At 36.1% G+C, this 21211-nt stretch overlaps 1 long non-coding RNA gene across 1 annotated transcript in view; it reads right to left on the reverse strand.

The window, feature by feature from the left end:
• The window catches only part of LOC117095110, a 172608-nt gene extending 152313 nt beyond the window's left edge, over positions 1-20295 (reverse strand). The window contains exon 1 of the long non-coding RNA XR_004441820.1: positions 20185-20295. This is a non-coding gene — a long non-coding RNA (uncharacterized LOC117095110). The remainder of the gene's footprint in view (positions 1-20184) is intronic.
• Positions 20296-21211: the final 916 nt, after the last annotated feature.

Consider the following 21211-nt stretch of genomic DNA (forward strand, 5'->3'; position numbering starts at 1 on the left):
AAAATGGGCAACCACTGTCCGGAAACGAGAGGAGGGGCCAGCCTCAGGCCCCGCAACAAACTGGGGCATTCCCAATTCAGCCCTTTGTTCCTCAGGATTTTCAAGAACAACAACCCCTACTGTCACAAGATCTCAGGGAATAAGCCAGTTATCACAATACAGCAATTATCCCCCACCACAAGTGGCAGTGCAGCAGTTGATTTATGCACCATACAAGCAGTATCTCTGCTTCCAGGGGAGCCTCCACGAAAAATCCCCAAAGGGGTATACGGCCCATTGCCTGAGGGGACTGTAGGACTAATCTTAGGAAGATCAAGTTTAAATCTAAAGGGAGTTCAAATTCATGCTGATGTGGTTGATTCAGACTGTAAAGGCAAAATTCAATTGGTTATTAGTTCCTCAATTCCTTGGAGTGCCAGTCTAGGAGACAGGATTGCTCAATTATTACTCCTACCTTATATTAAAGTTGGAACAGTGAGATAAAAAGAACAGGAGGGTTTGGAAGCACTGATCCAGAAGGAAAGGCTGCATATTGGGCAAGTCAGGTCTCTGAGAGCAGACCTGTGTATAAGGCCATTATTCAAGGAAAACAGTTTGAAGGGTTGGTAGACACTGGAGCAGATATCTCTGTCATTGCTTTAAATCAGTGGCCAAAAAATGGGCCTAAGCAAAAGGCTGTTACAAGACTTGTTGGCGTAGTCACAGCTTCGGAAGTGTATGAAAGTACAATGATTTTACATTGTTTAGGACCAGATAATCAAGAAAGTACTGTTCAGTCAATGATTACTTCAATTCCTGTTAATCTATGGGGTTGAGATTTATTGCAAAAATGGGGTGCGGAAATCATTATGCCTGCTCCATTACACAGCCCCACATTGGGCGCCAGATGAAGGGGTGGCCTGCCCCTCCACATCTGTAGGCGTTTCTCATTAGGTGGAACAAGAGAGACTTGAGAAAAGAAATGAGACACAGAGACAAAGTACAGAGAAAGAAAAAGTGGACCCAGGGGACCAGCGCTCAGCATACAGAGGACCCACACTGGCACCAGTCTCTGAGTTCCCTCAGTATTTATTGATAATTATCTTTACCATCTTAAAGATAAGGGAGTGGCAGGACAATAGGATCATTAAAGGGAGAAAATTAGCAGTAAGACATATGGATAAAGATCTCTGTGACATGAATAAGTTCAAAGGAAAATGCTGTGCCTTGATATGCATATGCAAACATCTCCATAAACCTTTCAGCAGCATTCTACCAGCAAATCCTGCCAGCAAGTCCCACCTTATGCCATAAGGCAGTTTTCTCCTATCTCAGTAAACAGAGCATACAATCGGGTTTTACACCGAGATGTTCCATTGCCCAGGGACGGGCAGGATTTTTAACCAGCAAGCTGCCTTTAGGCACTTGTTTAACAAAGACACATCCTGCACATCCCAAAATCCATTAAACCTTGAGTCACCACAGCACATGTCTCTTGTAAGAACAAGGTTGGGGGCAGGGTCACAGATTAACAGCATCTCGAATACAGAACAAAATGGAGTCTCTTATATCTACTTTTTTCTATATAGACACAGTAACAGGTGGATCTCTCTTTCTTTTCCCCACAAGATACAGACTAGGGGAGGCACAACCAAGATGGCCGAATAGGAACAGCTCCAGCCTCCAGCTCCCAGCGTGAGTGACATAGAAGTTGGGTGATTTCTCCATTTTCAACTGAGGTTGTGGGTTCATCTCTCTGGGGTGTGTCGGACAGTTCGCGCTGGTCTGTGGGTGCAGCCTGACCAGCGAGAGCCAAAGCAGAGCGAAGCATCGCTTCACCTGGGAAGTGCAAGGGGGAAGGGAATTCCTTTACCTAGCCAAAGGAAATTGAGACAGATAACACCTGGAAAATCAGGTAACTCCCACCCTAATACTGTGCTTTACCAAAGGGTCTTAGCAAATGGCAAACCAGAAGATTATACCCCACACCTGGCCCAGAGGTTCCCATGCCCACAAAGCCTCCCTCATTGCCAGCATAGCAGTCTGAGATATAACTGCAAGGCAGCAGAGAGGCTGGGGGAGGGGTGCCCACCATTGCTGAGGCTTCAGTAGGTAAACAAAGCCACCAAGAAGCTCGAATTGTGTGGAGCCCACCACAGCTCAAGGAGGCTGGCCTGCCTCTGTAGAATCCTCCTCTGGGGACAGGGCATAGCTAAACAAAAAGCAGCAGAAACCTCAGTGGAGGTAAATGCCCCTGTCTGACAGCTTTGAAGAGAGTAGTGGATCTCCCAGCATGGAGGTTGAGATCTGAGAACAGACAGACTGCCTGCTCAACTGGGCCCCTGACCCCTGAGTAGCCTAAGAGGAAGACATCCCCCACAAGGTGCAGACCAACACCTCACACCTCACATGGCAGGGTACACTCCTGAGACAAGCTTCCAGAGCAAGAATCAGACAGCAACACTCACTGTTCAGCAATATTCTACCTTCTGTAGCCTCCGCTGCTGATACTCAGGCAAACAGCGTCTGGAGTGGACCTCAAGCAAACTCCAGCAGACCTACAGCTGAGGCTCCTGACTGTTAGAAAGAAAACTAACAAACAGAAAGGACACCCACACTAAAACCCATCAGTACATCACCATCATCAAAGATCAAAGGCAGAGAAAACTACAAAGATGGGGAAAAAGTAGTGCAAAAAAGCTGGAAATTTAAAAAATCAGAGTGCATCTCCCCCTCCAAAGGAATGCAGCTCTTTGCCAGCAATGGAACAAAGATGGATGGAGAATGACTTTGATGAGTTAAGAGAAGGCTTCAGATAATCAAACTTCTCAGAGCTAAAGGAGAAACTATGTAACCAGCACAAAGAAAATAAAAACTTTGAAAAACGATTTGATGAATGGATAACTAGAATAATCAATGCAGAGAAGACCTTAAAAGAACTTATAGAGATGAAAACCATAACACAAGAACTACATGACAAATGCACAAGCTTCGGTAACTGACTCAATCAACTGGAAAAAAGAGTATCAACGATTGAAGATCAAATGAATGAAATGAAGTGAGAAGAGAAGTGTAGATAAAAAAGTAAAAAGAAATTAACAAAGCCTCCAAGAAATATGGGATTATGTGAAAAGACAAAATCTACATCTGATTGGTGTGCCTGAAAGTGACGGGGAAAATGGAACCAAGTTGGAAAACACTCTGCAGGATATCATCCAGGAGAACTTCCTCAACCTAGTAAGGCAGGCCAACATTCAAATTCAGGAAATAGAGAGAACGCCACAAAGATACTCCTGAGAAGAGCAACTCCAAGACACATAATTGTCAGATTCACCAAAGTTGAAATGAAGGAAAAAATGTTAAGGGCAGCCAGAGAGAAAGGTCGGGTTACACACAAAAGGAAGTTCATCCGATTAACAGCAGATCTCTCGACAGAAACTCTCCAAGCCAGAAGAGAGTGGGGGCCAATATTCAACATTCTTAAAGAAAAGAATTTTCAACCCAGAATTTCATATCCACCCAAACTAAGTTTCATACGTGAAGGAGAAATAAAATCCTTTACAGACAAGCAAATGTTTAGAGATTTTGTCACCACCAGGCCTGCCCTACAAGAGATCCTGAAGGAAGCACTAAACATGGAAAGGAACAACAGGTACCAGCCATTGCAAAAATATATATCAAAATGTAAAGTCCATCGATGCTAGGAAGAAACTGCATGAACTAGAGAGCAAAATAACCAGCTAATATCTTAATGACAGGATCAAGTTCACACATAACAATATTAGCCTTAAATGTAAATGGGCTAAATGGTCCAATTAAAAGACACAGACTGGCAACTTGGATAAAGAGTCAAGACCCATCAGTTGGCTGTATTCAGGAGACCGATCTCACATGTGGAGACACTCATAGGCTCAAAATAAAGGGATGGAGGAAGATCTACCAAGCAAATGGAAAACAAAAAAAAAAGCAAGGTTTGCAATCCTAGTCTCTGATAAAACAGACTTTAAACCAACAAAGATCAAAAGAGACAAAGAAGTCCATTACATAATGGTAAAGGGATAAATTCAACAGGAAGAGCTAACTCTCCTAAATATATATGCACCCAATACAGGAGCACCCAGATTCATAAAGCAAGTCCTTAGAGACTTACAAAGAGACTTAGACTCCCATACAATAATAATAGGAGACTTTAATACCCCACTGACACCCCACTGTCAACAATAAACAGATCAACAAGACAGGAGGTTAACAAGGATATCCAGGAATTGAACTCAGCTCTGCACCAAGCACACCAAATAGACATCTACAGAACTCTCCACCCCAAATCAACAGAATATACATTCTTCTCAGCACCACATTGCACGTATTCCAAAATTGACTACATAGTTGGAAGTAAAGCACTCCTCAGCAAATGTACAACAGAAATTATAGCAAACTGTCTCTCAGACCACAGTGCAATCAAACTGGAACTCAGGACTAAGAAACTTAATCAAAACCACTCAACTACATGGAAACTGAACAACCTGCTTCTGAATGACTACTGGGTACATAACAAAATGAAGGCAGAAATAAAGATGTTCTTTGAAAGCAATGAGAACAAAGACACAACATACCACAATCTCTGGGACACATCTAAAGCAATGTGTAGAAGGAAATTTATAGCACTAAATGCCCACAAGAGAAAGCAGGAACAATCTAAAATTGACAACCTAACATCACTATTAAAAGAACTAGAGAGGCAAGAGCAAACACATTCAAAAGCTAGGAGAAGGCAAGAAATAGCTAAGATCAGAGCAGAACTGAAGGAGATAGAGACACAAAAAATCCCCCAAAAATCAATGAATCCAGGAGCTGGTTTTTTTAAAAGATGAACAAAATTGATAGACCATTAGAAAGACTAATAAAGAAGAAAAGAGAGAAGAATCAAATGATAAAGGGGATATCACCACTGACCGCACAGAAACACAAACTACCATCAGAGAATACTATAAACACCTCTACGCAAATCAACTAGAAAACCTAGAAGAAATGGATAATTTCCTGGACACCTACACTTTCCCAGGACTAAGCCAGGAGGAAGTTGAATACCTGAACAGACCAATAGCAGGCTCTGATATTGAGGTAATAGTTAATAGCCTACCAACCAAAACAAGTCCAGGACCAGATGGACTCACAGATGAATTCCACCAGAGGTACAAGGAGGAGCTGGTACCATTCCTTCTGAAACTATTCCAATCAATAGAAAAAGAGGGAATCCTCCCTAACTCATTTTAGGAGACCAACATCATCCTGATACCAAAGCCTGGCAGAGACACAACAAAGAGAATTTTAGACCAATATCCCTGATGAACATCAATGCAAAAATCCTCAATAAAATACGGGCAAACCGAATCCAACAGCACAACAAAAAGCTTATCCACCATGATCAAGTGGGCTTCATCCCTGTGATGCAAGGCTTGTTCAACATACACAAATCACTAAATGTAATCCATCATATAAACAGAACCAAAGACAAAAACCACATGATTATCTCAATAGATGCAGAAAAGGACTTTGACAAAATTCAACAGCCCTTCATGCTAAAAACTCTCAACAAATTCGGTATCGATGGAATGTATCTCAAAATAATAAGAGCTATTTATGACAAACCCACAGCCAATATCATACTGAATGGAAAAAAAACTGGAAGCATTCCCTTTGAAAACTGGCACAAGACAGGGATGCCCTCTTTCACCACTCCTATTCAACACAGTGTTGCAAGTTCTGGTTAGGGCAATCAGGCAAGAGAAAGAAATAAAGGGTATTCAGTTAGGAAAAGAAGAAATCAAATTGTCCCTGTTTGCAGATGACATGATTGCATATTTAGAAAACCCCATTTTCTCAGCCTCAAATCTCCTTAAGCTGATAAGCAACTTCAGCAAAGTCTCAGGATGCAAAAATCAATGTACAAAAATCACGAGAATTCTTATACACCAGTAACAGATAAACAGAGAGCCAAATCATGAATGAACTCACATTCACAATAGCTTCAAAGAGAATAAAATACCTAGGAATCCAACTTACAGGGGATGTAAAGGACCTCTTCAAGGAGAACTACAAACCACTGCTCAGTGAAATAAAAGAGGACACAAACAAATGTAAGAACATTCCATGCTCATGGATAGGAAGAATCAATATTGTGAAAATGGCCATACTGCCCAAGGTAATTTTTAGATTCAATGCCATCCCCATCAAGCTACCAATGACTTTCTTCACAGAATTGGAAAAATCTGCTTTAAAGTTCATGTGGAAGCAAAAAAGACCCCACATTGCCAAGACAACCCAAAGTCAAAAGAACAAAGCTGGAAACATTACATTACCTGACTTCAAACTATGCTACAAGGCTACAGTAACCAAAACAGCATGGTACTGATACCAAAACGGAGATATAGACCAATGGAACAGAACAGAGCCCTTGGAAATAATACCACACATCAACAGCCATCTGATCGATGACAAACCTGACAAAAATAAGAAATGGGGAAAGGATTCCCCATTGAATAAATGGTGCTTGGAAAACTGGCTAACCATAAGTAGAAAGCTGAAACTTGATCCTTTCCTTACTCCTTATAGGAAAATTAATTCAAGATGCATTAGAGACTTAAATGTTAGATATAAAACCATAAAAACCTAGAAGAAAACAACCTAGGTAATACCATTCGGGACGTAGGTATGGGCAAGGACTTCATTTCTAAAACACCAAAAGCAATGGCAACAAAAGGCAAAATTGACAAATGGGATCTAATTAAACAGAGTGAACAGGCAACCTACAGAATGGGAGAACATTTTTGCAGTCTACTCATCTGACAAAGGGCTAATATCCAGAACCTATAAACAACTCATTTAAATTTATAAGAAACAAACAACCCCATCAAAAAGTGGGGAAAGGATATGAACAGACACTTCTCAAAAGAAGACATTCATACAGCCAACAGGCACATGAAAAAATGCTCATCATCACTCGCCATCAGAGAAATGCGAGTCAAAATCACAATGAAATACCATCTCACACTAGTTAGAATGGCAATCATTAAAAAATCAGGAAACAACAGGTGCTGGAGAGGATGTGGAGAAAAAACACTTTTTACACTGTTGGTGGGACTGTAAACTACTTCAACCATTGTGGAAAACAGTGTGGCAATTCCTCAAGGATCTAGAACTAGAAATACCATTTGACCCAGTCATCCCATTACTGGGGATATACCCAAAGGATATAAGTCATGCTGCTATAAAGACACATGCATACATATTCTTATTGCGGCACTATTCACAATAACAAAGACTTGGAATCAACCCAAATGTCCATCAGTGACAGACTGGATTAAGAAAATATGGCACATATACACCATGGAATTCTAGGCAGTCATAAAAAAGATGAGTTTGTGTCCTCTGTAGGGACATGGATGCAGCTGGAAACCAACATTCTCAGCAAACTATCGCAAGAACAGAAAACCTACCACCACATGTTCTCACTCATAGGTGGGAATTGAACAATGAGATCACTTGGACACAGGAAAGGCATCATCACACACCAGGTCCTATTGTGGAGAGGGGGTAGGGGAAGGGATAGCATTAGGAGATATACCTAATGTAAATGATGAGTTAATGGGTACAGCACACCAACATGGCACATGTATATATATGTAACAAACCTGCACGTTGCGCACATGTACCCTAGAACTTAAAATATAATCATAATAAAAGATACAGACCAGTATCTTACTGTGACCATGTGCTTTCATTTCTTGTGTGTAACTACCAGAAGTTATATCTTTTGTTAAGTACATACATTTAACTTTGTATTATGAAATGATTCTCTGTATCCCTAGTAATCCTCTTTAATCTCAAGTCTACCTTATCTAATATTACTACAGCTACTCTTTTGGTTAGAGTTTGGATGACATATATTTTCTCATGTTTTTATTTTTCACCTACCTATATTTAATTGGGCTTTTTATATGCAACATGCGCTTTAATCCCTTTTTTAATTGAATCTCTACATATGTCATCAATTTCACAGTATGTTTTTCTATTTTTGCTTTAAAAGTCATTTTGCTTTTGAGCATGTTAAATGATAAAATCATGCATTTATATTTATTTTTGTAGCTACCATTTTCAGGACTCTGCTTTCCATTTTGTTGATCTAGATTTCTGTTCTACTTAATTTTCCTGCTGCCTCATGGACTTCTTTACATATTGTAGTTTAGGCCTACTATTGACGAGTTCTTTCAGTTTTGTAGGTCTCAAACAATCTTTATTATTCCTTCATTTTTGAAAAATAAAGTATTTTTTTCTTTAAAGAATTTTAGGTTGACTTTGAATACTTTCTTTAAAGATATTGCTGTACTGTTTTCTGCCTGTTTTTTAATTGTGTCCAAAAATAAACTTTCTTTCTCAGTCCTTAATTTGCATTTTTCTGCATGTTGTATTTGTCTCTTCTCTAGATTATAATGCACTATGGAGAAGTATCTTCATATTTCATGTGCTTTGGGTTAATTGGCATTCTTGGATCTGTAGATTCAGAGCCTTCATCAAATTTGAAGAAAGGATGACTGGTTTTCTTTAAATATTATTCTGTCCCCTTTTCTCCTTGGACTTTAATTACATATTTACCAGCTACAAGTTTTTCATTGGCTCCAGAAGTTGTGTTTACTATTTTTTTCCAGTCTCTTTCCTTTTTGTGTTTTATTTTGGATATTTTCTATTGCTATGTATTCAAGTTACCAAAACTTTTCTTCTGTAATATCTAATGTGCTGTTCATCACAATCAGTACTTTTTAAAAGTTCAGGTAATTTAGATTTTAACTCTAGAATTGTTCAGATCTGGCTGAGCATGGTGGCTCACCCCTGTAATCGCAGCACTTTGGGAGGCTGAGATGGGCAGATCACAAGGTCAGATGGAGACCATCCTGGCTAACACAGTGAAAGGCCTGTCTCTACTAAAAATACAAAAAGCCGGGAGTGGTGGTGGGCGCCTGTAGTCCCAACTACTCGGGAGCCTGAGGCAGGAGAATGGTGTAAACCCAAGAGGTGGAGCCTGCAGTGGGCCAAGATCGCGCCACTGTACTCCAGCCTGGGCAACAGAGTGAGACTCTTGTCTCAAAATAATAAAGAATTGTTCAGATACCAAAAAGTATCTGAGAAACCTGCCAAAAAAAAAAAAAAAAAAAAAAAAAAAGTCTCATTGTATAAACATAGTAGGCAAAGAGCCAAAAAAATCAGCTTAAAAGTAGCTTAGAGATAAGAGGCAGCACAAATCTCTACAGTTGTCCTGTTGCCATCCAGGAATGCCTCATATATAAGTCTTAAGAAACTCATGTCCTCGCCACACTGAACTTGTTCAAGTCATTTGTTGTCGCTGTTGTTTTTATGATTCTGGGTTTTTCTCATTTCGACTCATACTTTGTGACTGGATGTCAGGCATTTTGAACTTTATCTTATTGGCTTCTGGACATTTTTGCATTTCTACACATAATTTTGAGCTATATTCTATGATATAGTTAATTGCTGGGTAACAGTTTGATCTTCGTCTTGCTGCTAAAATTTGTTAGGTGGAACCAGAGCAGCATATTGCCTAAAACTAATTTTTCATTCAATACTAAGGCAGAATCCTTATCACTACTTTATCCAATGCTTCTTGAATTATGAGATATTTTATTGTGGCTAATAAAAACAATTATTCATAACTTTATGTCAGCACTAGATTTTTTTCCAATTCTTTTAGATGGTTATTTCCTCTCCCTTAGTTTCTTCACCACTGCACTGGTAAGTCTTTGCCTTAAGACTTGCGGTGACTCTGTACGTTTCTCCAGAATTCTACGTGTAGCTCTCTCCTCTCTGTTACTCTGCCCTGTTTACTCTTGTCACCTTGGCCTTCCTGGGCTCTCAGCTTTATCTCTTCATCTTATGGTGACCACCAGGCTCCACCTGGATGCCTCATCATGTGTCATGGTCTAAGAACTTCTCAGGTGCTAAGTTAGGTCATCATAAGGCTCACTTCATTTGTTTCCCACCTTGCAGGGATCACTGTCATCCATATTTTGATGTCCACTACCTTGAAAACCATTGTCTTGTGTATTTTCTATAATGTTGGATTTCATAAAGGTGGGTATTTTTTAATCTCTGTTGCTCCATGGTAGTCTAAAGAAGAAATCCCTTTACAATGGATTTTATTTCAAAAAAAAAGTCCTCCTCTATAAAGTATTTTCTTCGTATATTAATCTTTTTTCCTAACACATGTACAAATTAGTATTTTCTTCAGAGGGGGTAATTGTTTCTTTTGTATTTTTACAGACTGACGTGATGTTGTCATTACCATAGTCACCGCATTGCTAATTTAGAATCTAGTTTCTAGAATCCTCTTCCTTTCATCTTCTCTACTTGCCTCTGTTTAAAGACTACACATGGCATGAGAAATTCCTTTTATTGTCTCAAAACAAATATTCAGTCATTTTTGATATTCTGCTTTTATTTTAGGTGAAGCAGTCTTTTCTACATTGAGGAAGAGTCCATAAAGATGACTTTTGAATTATGAACTGAAATGTGTTACCCAGTGACACTCAGAAACTGGTTTGTTTCACCCTTTAGAGTGACAAAGCACCTATGATACAGAAATTACCCCAAAGGGTTCTTCTTCGAAAGACCACAGCTCTTCACCCTAAATATTCAAGCAAATAGGTGGTGACAATCTGTCAATATAGTAGGAATTATAGTGTTATGTAGTGGAGCAAATTCTCAGATTCAGTAGAAATTTCACCTGGATAAACTTTAAGAGTTTTTCAAATACTGAGACTCTATGGTACTTATTTTCTGAGACATGCACAGAGTATAGGAGCCTCAGTCCTTTTATGTGCCAATCATACAAAGAAAAAATATCAAAATAAAATTTCACATTTTGACATTTTTATCCTAAAAGTTAATAGTGGTGTAGTAGATGTATGTACATACATGTGTGTTTGTGTGTGTGTATTTATATACACATGCACATATAACGTGTATTAATATATACACATGCATAAATGTATGCATGTATATTAATCTGAATTAAATAGCATTCGAACAAAATATTCTACATCTATTCTATGAAGAAAGTCATCAAATTTAATACTTGCTATTTTGTATATCCTTGACAATGGCGTTCTCAGGTAAGCTTTGTTTTTAAGCATATTTTTCAACATAGGCCTGACTAAATCCTGACGAGTGAGTAGATGATGGTCAAAGGACACTGAGAAGAAAGTTATGTACTTAGAGGTAGTATAATAGCATGAACAAAAACATGAAAAAGCAAGAGGGTTTGAGAAACCATAGCCATTTTGTATTAATCGAATGATGCAGTGGGAAATGATTTTATGTTAGCATTATACTTCTACAACAGTATTTTCAGCTTCTTGTTCTGAACAATATGTTTACTCCTTGAAAGGAATAAACAAGTGTGTAGAAATGTCAACTCTGAGATGTTCTTAGGAGGCTAGAGACTGGTCTATCCAAATGAGAGTAATATTCTCTAGAAATGAAAGAGAGAAAAACAAAGGTAAAATGTGAAAGGAATTGGAAAAATGACCTGAAGGAAAATGGCAGAGCTTTATCATGCAGATGAATTTAAGAGAGAAAATATAAATTTATCTTATTAGATTTGATTCACCTTTTTTATTTTTTTCACTCAAGTTCCAGTGAACCTAAGTAAATAAAGATTTACAAATAACTTATTCCTCTGAGAAATGTCAGTGTATTCTGTAATAAAAGGGGACCACAGTCTAAATCAAAAGGTGCTTTATTACAGTGACCTCCATCTACTTTCATCTTCAAGTTTCTGCAATGCCGTATTTTTATTGTATTTGAGTGTTAAAATGGAATTCATTCTGTCTCAGTTCAGCTAAGACTACAAAAAAAGGAGAATGGGCACTTAGAACCCCTACATCCTAAAGCAAGCTGCTGCTAGACAACATACGTATTGCAAAAGTGAGGCTATAAAACCTGCTTCTACTAGCATTAGGGGTCGTTCACCCCACCTGTAAAATGGTGGGGTGTGAAGAGTCCATAGAGAGTCCCTTTGGATAGCAAAATTGGAATTCTATTCATTTCCAAGCACTCTAACTTGCCATCCTCTCCATGGGGAAAGTGAGGAGGGCCTTTTGGCTATTACTATTAGAACCCTTTGGCGTTCTAATAGTGTTTACCTCTTACCACAAACTGTCTAAAGATGAAAATCATTCTGGAGCTGCACCTAAATAGCATAGAGAAAGAAGATTGAACTGAGTTTCCTACTACACTTAAGTAAAGGCAAGGAAAGCATGTACTACTCCAAAGATCAGCATTATTAGTGGGAGAGAGTCCGCCTGGGCTTTCTAATAGAGACCCTGCCAAAGAAAAGATGACCAGGAAAAAAGAAACAAGCATTGAGAGAGCATGCGGGTGTGGGGTGGGAAGAGATGATAACTGCAGGAAGACTAGGGGCTGGCTAAGGGAGGGGAGTCTTAAATGCTTAGCCAGAGAAGAAGAGAACAAGCATGAGAATAATCTCTGAAAACAAATAAATAAAACCAAAAGACAAAATAAAAACTCTGGAGAGAAAGAAACAACAATTATGTGCTTACACTTTCTGCAGAATAAATAATTGCCAGATTATAAAGGCAGGCACATAACATGCTCTTCTCCTAGGAAGAGGATAACTAGGTGATAGGATAACACAGACCACATCCATCCTACACTACAGCATTCTAATACTGAGGATGTCCAAGGTAGGCGGCGGGTGTGGTGGTTAAAACTGTTAAAAATTAATTGAAGCACAGAGAACTGCTTTAAAAAAAAAAAAAAAATTACAACGGACATACATATTAACCTATGAAGTAATAATGTGCTTGGGACAGCAAGGGACAGCAATAGAAGATGTGCTTGCAGATGCATTCAATGTCAGAAAAAGATCAAATCCACACAGGCCTATAAAGGGACATAGGCAAAAATAACATTGATTTACAGAGATAAAATAGCTAGGGATAAACCTAATTAGAAATGTGTAATACCTATGTGAAAAAAACTTTAACATCATTTTAAAGGCCTCAAAGGAAGGCTTGAACAATGTTCTTGAAGAGGAACGATAAATAAAGAAATGATGTCAACTCTAAGTTGTTAAATTTAGCATGATGCAAATAATAATACCAATAGTTTTTCTCACATCCTTTGAGGGAGAAAAAGGACTTGATAAAACAGTTTACTTAAAAAATCATACCAAGAGATGCAAACACCCAAGAAATTTTGAACAAGGAAAAGCAATGGCTAGCCATAATAGATATTAAAACATATTTCCCAATAACTAAGTAGGATTGACATAAATTTTATTGACATGAAATAATATTGTCTGTTTCTAGCAAGATTAATAAGGAGAATAAGAAGTCCAAAAATAAGCCCAAATATATATAAGGATTGAATATATTTTATAGGGTTGTCTCAAGTCCTGTGGATAATTAACTGAATCATTAGATCAGTGGTATTAGGAACACTGGGGGTTATTTGGAAAAATTTGAAGGTGGTGCCATTCTTCTTTGTACATAATATCACAATGAATTCCAAGTGCATCACATATTCGAACATTAAAAAAATGAAAATCATAAAAATACATGAGAAAAAGAGAGAATTACTTTGTGTCATTCCAGGTCCTGAGGCCTTTCTATGATTCAAAATATAGAGGCTATGAAAGGTTATTTTTTTAAAAAATAAAGTCAACAGCATTAAAAATATTACATATATGAAGAAATACCATAACCTAAGCCCAAGAACAAATTAAAAGCTGAGAAAACATTTGCAATGTATATTGCAAAGGATTAAGAACTGCCAGAAATAACTAAGAAAAATATTAACAAATCAATAGTAAAATGAACACAGGGTATGAATAGGTAATTCAAATAAATGGAAATGTAAATACCTCTTAAATATTACAGCATGCTCAATCTCAATTTACTAAGAAAATACAAGTAATATAATGATATTTATTTTTCATCAATCCACATGACCAATATATGTAAGTCCAGTAACACCATGTTATTGAGGTTGTATAGCAATATTGCCATTGGGAATATAAATTTATAAAATTATCAAAAAGGAAAATTTGACTCTTTTAGATGTATAAATTCAAAGGATCTTTTAATCCAGTAATTCTAATTCCTCTATTTGGCTCTAGACAGATATTTTCACATATATGACATTATATAATTAAACCTGCCCAACAATGGAAGAGTTTTATTACACATTCATGTTTTCTAATCAATAGAAATGAAACAACCTTGACTTTATTTCACTATGAATAGTATGTCCTCAAAAACTAGCTGTCCAAGAGAGCAGCAGTTCCAGAGAAGCCAAATACTTTGAACATGTAGCTATCTCTGACCTCCAGGATAATCAGCAGTTTGTAGGCAAACCATGTCTCATTGTATCTTTTTAGCATTGGGCAGAAGACCTTTTCAAATAGGTGTCCAACAATTGTTTGCTGATGAATAATAGGTGAAAGAACAAAGTGCATTAGCAATAAAGCTAGTTTTGCCTCTCTATCTTTTCTAGCTGTATTTAGATTGAAAGCTAGGTATTATTGGGAATTGTCTACTCCCACTGGAATATGAGTTCCTCAATGGGAGAGAGCCTCACAGAATTATCATCATTGTGTTTCAAGCACCTAGAACATTGTCTTACACAAAGCAGACAACAAATATGGTTTAAGAGAGTGGAATAAATGAAGCAAACATCATTTCATAGTCCATTTGGCACTGCCATATATTTTCCTTGATATACCTGCCTCTTAATTTCTGTTTAACTCCTGGTTACCATCTGCACTTTGGATAGACACTTTCTAATATCTGACTATTCCCATTTGGGCCAGTTTTACACTGGTTCTTTTATTTAGAATATCCAATTATTTTTACAAATTTTAAAACTTAATAAAATATTTTGTCTCCATAAATAATATTTAATTGAGGATTCTTACTGAAAACATGCAAATATAAATTTATTTTGCTTTTTAATTTATCTTGGACATTAATAAAGCCAAGTGCATGTAGAGTAGTTTTAGTGACTACACAGGATTTATAAAAGCCATGGCTACTTGGGTGATGGTAGTAAAGTCACAAAGATAAAAATATTACTTTTGCAGATTAGAATAATTCAGGACATGAAAATTTCCCAGTCATAAAAATACATAAAAAAATGAAAAGATGTTCTCTAGAATAATAACTCTATTCATGCCCTTCTATTCCATATTTCAAGTGTCGTGTCTCTTTCTTCTGATCTTTCATTTATGGCTGAGTTACCTGATCTCTTAGTAAATTATTTAAAGACCCCACCAAATAGAACATGGGTTCTGTTAACAATAAAGATGTAGAGGCAGCCAGGATCAACACAAGGTCAAGCCTTTTCTGCCGTAGTTATGTTGGTCTCGTATCTAGATAGTGTTATTGTCTCAAAGCCATTTTAGCAATGATTTGCTGGCCTTGTGGAGACCTTGTTAGGAGTACTGTATTTTAATGGCTACATTAAATTTGATTGTCCCATTATTTAAGGATCTGTCGCATTTTGTCTCTCAAAAAAATGACAGCTATTGGTGATTAAAGATGAGTCCAACTCCATCCCTTCAAGTCTTTTATTGAAGGATGGCTACTAAATAAATAATAATTAATATTTAATAAAATAAACTGAATGATGAAAGTGCCTTTGAGCATGCTCTTCTTCATTCACTGTCCAACTACAATTTGTCACCTTCTAGTCAGAAAACCTCTGCCTTGTTCTGATCAACTCCCTTTGGAGTTGTAAACCACTGTTTCTTACTTTCGTAGCACCATGGGAATAACTATCAGAACAAATTGCAATGTGTTATCATCATTGCTTAATTTGTAATATTCTATATGAAAAGTTTTTAAAGATAGGGATAGTATCTTTTACTTTTGTGTCTTTCAATCTACCACAGAATGTGGCAAATAAAAGCTAAAAACACAATTGTGAAAGGAATAAACACATGAAAAGGATCTTTCAATTAAACCCAGAGGTGTGAACAAAAATATTTAAAAATTGATGAATGCAAGGAATTATAATGAAAGTTGCAAGCTACTGTTAATAGTTAATTTAACGCTAAGCATGTTTTTATTGTTAATACCACATTTTAATATCAATTTATTATTTACCAAATAGTTGTAGCTAAAATTATACTTTTATTTTAAAGAAACTAACTTCCTTAGTTTTATGCTGTAAAATCCCTTTAGCAGCCTGGAGTCTCTTATGTGTGGGTGCATGCTGTCAATGACCTGATAGCAATGGGTTCATCATTACACCCCAGCACCAGGTACAGTAGATGCAGTATTATCAATAAAGAAAAACTAACTTCTATTAAGAACCTGTGTGTTTCTAACAACAGGTATGCTATCATTTATTAAATATGCCTTATTAGTGCATTTAACTTATAGGAATCCATATTTCTATAATTTAAAGAAAACAAAAACCAACTTCTCATTTTTACTGATGTATAGCATGTAGAGTAGTGTACAAACCATAAGCTTTCATGTCTATATGCCATCGAAAATATACACTTGTAAATGAGTAGGAAATTATCACCATCCCAGAAACTCCCCTTGTGACCCTCATCAATCTTGACTTCTTTCTCCTCCCCAAAACACTCCTATCCTGATATCTGACACATAGGATTCATATTTCCTTTATGTGAAAAGTGTGTATGTGGGAGTATATTTATGTTGTATTTTATGTCTTTATTTGTAGATAAAAGGTATGAAATTGCACCTTATGTATTATTTCATCTTTTATTATTGTGTATGAGATGCATCCATATTGTTCCATGTTATATGTGGGAGTAGTTTATTATCATGGCTGTAAAATATCTTAGTAATTGAATATTCCACAATGTATGTACATAATTATTTTATTTATGAACATGTCATTTGTTTCCCATTTGGGCCTGTTATAAAAGCACTGTCATATACATTCTTATCCATATTTTTTGACACATATATACATATACATATATTTCTGTTTGCTCTATATCAAGGAGAGTGTGTGTATACGTGTGTGTGTAAAAATGCATGTTTATTCATGCTAGAAAATGAATTGAAATTAAGAAGTAAATTAAGTAATGAAATGAAGTAATCTTTCATATTGGTAAAACCTGAGGAACAAATAAATAAGCCATTCTAAGATTTAGCATTCATTGATTAATAACTGAAAATCTGGCTAGATGACCTGGTGGTAATTCTGTCATTGGTATCAGGAAGAAATACAGAAATGAATAAGAAATAAATATTAATTTTAAAAGTGTAGAGAAACATAAAAGTATCTAAGGAAGACTGTTTTACTGATTCAGTGCTGGATTTATAATTTACCCCAAGATGAGAAACGGCTCTACTGTAGTCATGATGAAGGTTAAGCTTTCCACAAAAATTTTTAATTTACCCCCACAAAAAACCCAGCCTGTTATTGTGCAAACTTTACAGATAAGAAAACTAAGTCTCAGTGAATGTAGGTAGAAAACTTAAATCAAATTTTATTAAGTCATAACTCACTGAAGCAAAAACTAACAATTCCATCTACTCTGGGAAGGTGGGGGACAAACTAGTGTCAGGGTAAGAAAAAAATCTGAACTGTAATTGATGTATTGCCGGAGGCTTAATGTGGGAAAGCCTGAGAGTTAAATAAAACAATGTATTCAATTAAATGTTCGTGTGTGTGTGTGTGTGTGTGTGTGTGTGTGTGTGTATAGAGAGAGTATATAAGTTTGCTTACATACATTTGAGTAAAATGAATGACAGCAATGATACAAGCGATGGGAGGGAGAAAATAGGATTATTTTGTCATTTGAAAGTACACACTATCCATTGGTCAGTATAGTGTTATGTGAAAGGGGGCTTGGATTAGTTGTGAATGTATGTTGCAAACTATAGCAAACCCCTCAAAATGTTTTTAAAATGATACTTTGTATGCTAAGGAATGAGAGAAAAATACAATTATGCAAACCACATAATTAAAATCACAAAAGTTAAAAAAACAGAAGACAAAATAGGAATAGGAACAAAGAACAAGGGCAAAAACAGAAAACAATAACAAATATGGCAGATATTGATTCAAGTAGATGAGCAATCACTTTGAATGTCAACGGTCTAGATGTTCCAAGGGAAAAACAAAAATTGTCAGAATAGAAAAAGAAAAGACCAAACTACATATTGTCTGTAAAAAACCCACTTAAAATATAAAGACATATGTAGATTAAAAACAAATGGATGACAAATACCCTGCTAATACTAATTTTGGAAAATCAGCATAGGTATATTAATTTCAGACCAAGCAGGCTTCCAAGCAAATATAAAAATTAAAATAGGTAAAAAGTCATATTACATGATGATAAAGAGGTGGATTCTCAAAGAAGAAATGGCCACCCTTAATGTGTATGTGTCTAAATAAAGCATCAGAATATGCGAAGCAAAAACCATTAGAACTGTGAAAATTGGATAAATCTAATATTATAGTTGGAGACATCAACAAACCCTCTATCAGAAACAGACAGATCCAGCAGACAGAACATCAGTAAGGACACAGGAGAACTCAGTGAAACTATCAATCAACTGAATATAATTGACACCTATAGACAATTTCATCCAATAGCAGCAGAATATAAACTCTTCCCAAGCTAACATGGAAGGAACATTTATCAAGACAGGCCACATTCTGGTCCTTAAAACATACTTTAACATATTTAAAAGAATAGAAATCATAAAATTTCTTCTTTCAGACCACATGGAGTTAAACTAGGAATCAATAATAGCAAGATAACTGAAAAATTTTGACACCCATAGAAATGAAACAATACACTTCTAAATAAAATATGAGTTGAAGAAATCTCAATAAAAATAAAATACTTTTGACTAAATAAAAATGGAAACACAATTTATCAAAATTATCCTGATTTCATTATTACATTGTATACATGTATCAAAATATCACACACACACCCAAAATATGTGCAACTATTGTAAATCAATACAAATATAGGAATCAGCAAAAGCAGTGCTTAGAGGAAATTTATAGCATTGAATTCATATATTACAAAAAAAGAAGTATCTAAAATCAATCATTTAAGCTTCCACCTCAGGAAACTAGGATAAGTAAAGTGGATTAAATCCAATTTGTAACAGAGAAGCAATAACTATTAGAACAGTAACCAATAAAATTGAAAATAGGAAATCCACAGAAGAGAAAACCCATAAAATCACAAACTTGTTCTTTTAGAAGATTGAAAAAAGTGAAAAAATAAAATGATAAGTTTTTGGCCAGGCTAAGTAAAATAGAGAAAAAACAAAAATTACTAATGTCAGAAATGAAAGAAAGAACATCATTATGGATCTTATGGACATTCAAAGGATAAAAAAGAATAGTATGAACAACTTTAGGTTCATACTATTCTTTTTTTTTTTTTTTAGATGGTGGCTCACTCTGTTGCCCATGCTAGAGTGCAGTGATGTGATTTTGGCTCACTGCAGTCTCTGCCTCCTGGGTTCAAGCGATTTTCTCACCTCAGTCTCCTGAGTAACTGGGATTACAGGCATGTGCTACCACGCTTGGCTAATTATTTTGTATATTTTAGAGATCGGGTTTCACCATGCTGGCCAGGCTATTCTTGAACTCCCGACCTCAAGCAGTCCACCTGCCTTGTTCTCCCAAAGTGCTGGGATTACAGGGGTGAGCCAGCACATCCATAGGCCCACATCTTTGATAACCTACATGAAACGGGTCAGTTCCTTGGGGGCGGTGGTGGGGGGAACAATCTGCCAAAATTCACATAAGAAGAAATAGACAATTTGGATTGTCTTGTATCTATTTAAAATTGAATAAAAATTAATAACCTTCCAAACAGAAAGCACCAAGCCCAGTTTGGTTCACTAGTAAATTCTACCAAACATGTAAGAAAGAGATTATGCCAAGTTCTTTACAATTTATATTAGTAGAGGCAGAGGTAATACTCTATAACTCATTCTTTGAGGCTTGCATCATACTAATACCAAAATCAGATAAAAAAGTTTTCCAAAAAAGTAAAACCACAGACCAGTAACTCTCATAAACACAGATGCAAAAATCCTCAGCAAAATCTTAGCAAGTTGAATCCAACAATGTATACAAAGTATTACATACCAAGACCAAAAGGGGCATCCCACGTATGCAAGACTCCTTCAGCATTCAAAAATCAATTAGCAGAATCCACCATCAGAATACACTAAAAAGGAAAAACAACATGATCACATCAATAGATGCAGACAAAGCCTTTGACAAACTCAAACAACTATTTGTGTTTTAAAAAAAAAAAAAACAACTACTCAGTGAACTATGAATGAGGAGGACTTCCTCCAATTGATAAGGTACACCTACAGAAAACCCACAGCTCACACCACACTAAATGGTGAGAAACTAGAAGCATTTCCACTAAGATGAGAAACAAGACAAGTATGAGTCCTCTCAGTACTCCTTTTCAATATTGTACTAACAGTACTGGCTAGCATAATAAGAGAAAAAAATAAAGCACATTGATTGGGAAGAAAGAAATAAAACTGTCTTGATTGTAGATGAGTCTAAACAATGTCAAAAATCTGAAAGAATCAGCAAAAATCTCCTGGAACTAATATACTTCATAGAAACTTCATAGAAAGGTTAAAATATGAAAATCAACTTCTTTCCTATATACCAGCAATGAACAAATGGAATTAAAAATTGAAAACACAATGTTATTTATATTAACATTAAAAAATGAAATAGTTATAATAAAATATGTATAAGATCTATATGAGGAAAACTATAAAATTCTGATCAAAGAAATCAAAGAATAACTAAATAAATGGAGATATTTCAAGATATTTCAAGTTCACGGATAGGAAGATTCAATGTTGTCAAGTTCAGTTTTTCCAAAATTGGGCAATAAATTCAATTCAATTTTAATTAAAATCCTAGCAAGTTATTTTGTGTATAACAAACTGATTCCAAAATTTTTATGTAGAGGCAAAGAACCCAGAATAGTCAATCCATATTGAAAGTATATAGAATTGAAGGGATGAAAATCTTGACTTCAAGATTTACTATGAAACTCAGTAATCAAGAGATTGTAATAGTGGTGAAAAATTAGCTAAATAGATTAATGAAACAGAAAAAAGAGCCAAGAAATAGATCC

The sequence above is a fragment of the Trachypithecus francoisi genome, unplaced genomic scaffold, assembly GCF_009764315.1.
Source record: "Trachypithecus francoisi isolate TF-2019V2 unplaced genomic scaffold, Tfra_2.0 Lachesis_group13, whole genome shotgun sequence".
NCBI classification, from domain to species: domain Eukaryota; kingdom Metazoa; phylum Chordata; class Mammalia; order Primates; family Cercopithecidae; genus Trachypithecus; species Trachypithecus francoisi.